This window comes from Triticum dicoccoides, chromosome 5B, assembly GCF_002162155.2.
Source record: "Triticum dicoccoides isolate Atlit2015 ecotype Zavitan chromosome 5B, WEW_v2.0, whole genome shotgun sequence".
NCBI classification, from domain to species: Eukaryota; Viridiplantae; Streptophyta; class Magnoliopsida; order Poales; family Poaceae; genus Triticum; species Triticum dicoccoides.
In genome coordinates, this window is record NC_041389.1 from 704361975 (window position 1) to 704365484 (window position 3510).

Below are 3510 nucleotides of genomic sequence, written 5' to 3' on the forward strand. Positions count from 1 at the left end.
TGGGGCCAAACTTTTGTCGCGCCCCTCAAATTTTTTTGCGGGCCAGCCACGTTTGCGGTGTTTGTTCGGGCAGGGTTTTCGCCGCCAACCCGCATTTTGGCGGTTATTTTGCAGGTCGGGGGCTTTTGCGGGGTCCGCTAGAGTTGCTCTAATAAGCTCAATTTTGGAGTATTTGAGAACTGGTCGAATAGCAGTAACCATCTAGTGTAAGTACAACGATTCTCAGAAAGAAGAATCAACATGCCCAAGAACGCATAACAGATGAAAAGGGAATAAAGCTATATATGGTTAAAACTTTAGAACATTACTTGCGAAGAAAGTGGAGAAGGCCAAGACAGTAGTTGAAAAAAGAAAAAAAGAAGAAGAGAATAAGGGCCCAACCGGGTTCGAACCGGTGACCTATTGATCTGCAGTCAATTGCTCTACCACTGAGCTATGGACCCATTAATATTATTTCATTTGACTCTAATAAATATATAATTGCACAAGCAATAAGATAGACGGTCACTCGTATCCTTGTGTTTAAATATTAATTGGTTCACTCTTTATTGCCAATGCAAATTGAATATCAATTTGTATCCTTGCAGATTTAGATATGGATTAGAGCATCTCCAATGGCCGCACAACAATTTCGCGCCCAATAAAGGTTACAGCGCGCCACTGTAGCATTTTTAATGCGTCGGGACCAACATTGCTTTACCAGACGCCCAAAACGCGCGCCCAAAAAGCACGCAGTGCAACTTGTGAAGCGCGCGCAATCTGGAGCCCAAAATATGCTGCGCGCGATAGCTTTTTTCAGCACGCGCGCAAAAACTTTTAGCGCTACAGCTTGTGCTGGAGCTGTTCGGCGCCCAAAAAACCGAACTTTTAGTGCGCGGAGCTCTTTTTGGGCGCCTCTTGGAGATGCTCTTAGAGCACTAGTTAGGAATTTACACATAGTTATATCAGCTGTATGTGCCATCATAAATTTGATACATGTACTTCAAGCTGTGATCTTGGATAGCCAGTTCGAGCTTTTATGTAACATGCTATTTTTGGGTTAGGGAAACCATTCTTAGATTCTTTTGAAAGGGCCTGATTGGAGAAATGTTCTTCCTACATGTCTGAAAATACGTATCAGTTATCAACTTATCATGCTCCACAGAATATAATACATATTTGCCTTAATTTTGAAGCAATTGAGAACTATTCGAATAGCGGTAACCATCTAATGTAAGCATAATACACTACTAGGAAAAGGCTAATTAGTGGCGCACCTATTTTGACCATTAATGGCGCACTATAGGTGCGCCACTATTAACACGCCACTAGTAATTGTTAGTAATGGCGCATCTTTGATGCGCCATTGGTAATCCAAATACCAATGGCGCACCACATGGTGCGCCACGCTACTAACCCTTAGGTACTCCACTAGTATTCCCTCCAGGTGCGCCACTAATAGCCTTATAGGTGCGCCACTAGTAATAAAGGAAGGTGCGCCACTAATAAGGGCTTAAATGCGCCACTAGTAATGTATTTGGAAAACAAAAAAAAATCCAAATTTACAGAAAACAACCTATAAGAAAAAATAATTTTAAAAAAATGAAATAGAATCATAATTTTTATTATAGTAAGAATATTACAATGTCTTTACAAGTATCCAATAAAAGGAAAATTGCAAGGAAATAAAAGAAAATCCTAAAACTAATCTTCTAGTAATCTTTTCTTCTTTTTCTTCACTTTATCCCTGCAAAATGTAACAAAATAAACAAAAAGACAAACAAACTATTTATAACATGTCAATATTGTCATTTTTATGCAGAACTTGATATGAGCATATGTTTCCAGAATTACATGGTGTGAATATTGTATGAGTAAGATTATAATGGAAATGAATTTTGATAGGAGCCCATTGTCGACGAGTATTTATCTGACAGAGCTAAATAATCAGGGCATTTACCTTTTGATAATATTATTATACTATACTACCAGTATACTACTCCACTTGAATTTTTTAGATGAGCAAATCTGAGATAGACATCTTTTCAAGTGGTTATAGGTAGGCTTGAAGAATTCTCATTGGTTCAAGTGGATTTTTTAGATGAGCAGATCTGAGATAGACATCTGAACGTACTAGTCAGATCCGATCACATTGAGCTAGAAAGAAAATTCATCAGGAAACAGATGGCCGGCGACTTACTTCCAGACGTTGAGGATCTTGTTGTGCCCGGCGAAGACGCTGTGGAGCGCGTCGCGAACGGACTGCTCACAGTGATAGCTGCGCAGATGAATTTGTTGTCCTGCAGGTAGTCCAGCAGCTAGGAATTAAAGATAGGAGGGCTAGAATTGAAAGAACTAACAATTCATGAGTAGGGCAAACATAAACATGCTCAAGTATAAGAAAAAAGGAGAACACCCAATTATATGCAACTAACATAGAAAAAAAGGAATAATTTAGCTGATGCATTTGAGCTCATACGCTTTAGAAGTGGTCATACGATGTGTTTAGCATTCCCATACCATGGTGTCCTTTTTTCTTCTTCTAAGGAGCACATACTCTTTGTGGTACTGTGGTTATACTAAGTTACTAACTCACCAGCAAGCAATCTCAAACAAGTATCAGCAAAAAAAAGGTTACTTAGTAAGTCGAAGCATGTTCTTTAATGCAGCTAAACAATCAACGCGGTGCTCTATATCTATGACTGCGAGAACTGAAAACGGAGTATCCGAAAAAAGTACTAGAACACAAGCAGCGACATAGACGGAAAACAGGAATAGTTCAGCCAGATGCAGTTGAGCCAGTTGGCATACAATTCAACAGTTGTTAAGAATCAAATTAAGGGTGTGTGGCATTTCCATATCCTGGTGTCTTTATCTCTAAAGAACACTAATACTCTGTTTGATAATATTAAGTTACTAACTGGAAGCCTCTTTTAGTGCAGCTAAACAAATACATGCTCAAATATGTTACCTATTCTCTAGAACAGCGGTGGGCCAAGTCCGTCCCCGTCAAGCTCGGCGACGCCCTCTTCTTCCTCTACCCGCCCAGCCAGGACAGCACCGTGCAGCTCACCGCCAAGGCCTTCGCCGCCTGCGACCCACTGCTCAAGCTGGAGGACGGCAACTCCGTCTTCAACCTCACCAAGCCCGGGCGGCCCTACTTCAGCAGCGTCGCCCTGGGGCGCTGCCGCAAGGGCCAGAAGTTCAAGCTGCAATGATACTTGTAAGAAACAGAATCGTAGCCTCGGAGCGCCAACCTGTGGAAATAATCGAATCAGAGCGGCAGATCGGTTCGAACCTGCTCCTAAGAAGAACCGCAGAATCTCGAAGCTAGACGAGGATCTGGAAGCCCGGCTATGGCTGTGGCGGCTGGATCTGGGGCCTTGGGGTGGCGGGGAGCTCCTCCTCCTGCAGCTCGGCGGCCTCCACACCCCGGAGCAACGCCCTCGCCGGAGGACGTGGTCACCAGCTCTCCTCTGGATCCGGTGAGGAGAGTTGGGGAAGGAGCTCACCACGGCTCCATGCCCTGGA

The 3510-nt window shown here is 42.9% G+C and overlaps 1 protein-coding gene and 1 non-coding gene across 2 annotated transcripts in view; one reads left to right on the forward strand and one right to left on the reverse strand.

Annotated features, from left to right (window-relative positions):
* The window catches only part of LOC119306755 (probable poly(ADP-ribose) glycohydrolase 2), a 6314-nt gene extending 5342 nt beyond the window's left edge, over positions 1 to 972 (forward strand). The window contains exon 5 of the mRNA XM_037582890.1: positions 588 to 972. The gene's annotated coding sequence lies outside the window, so the exon portion shown is untranslated. The remainder of the gene's footprint in view (positions 1 to 587) is intronic.
* TRNAC-GCA lies at positions 372 to 443 on the reverse strand. The gene has a single exon. It is a non-coding gene; the product is annotated as a tRNA-Cys (tRNA).
* Positions 973 to 3510: the final 2538 nt, after the last annotated feature.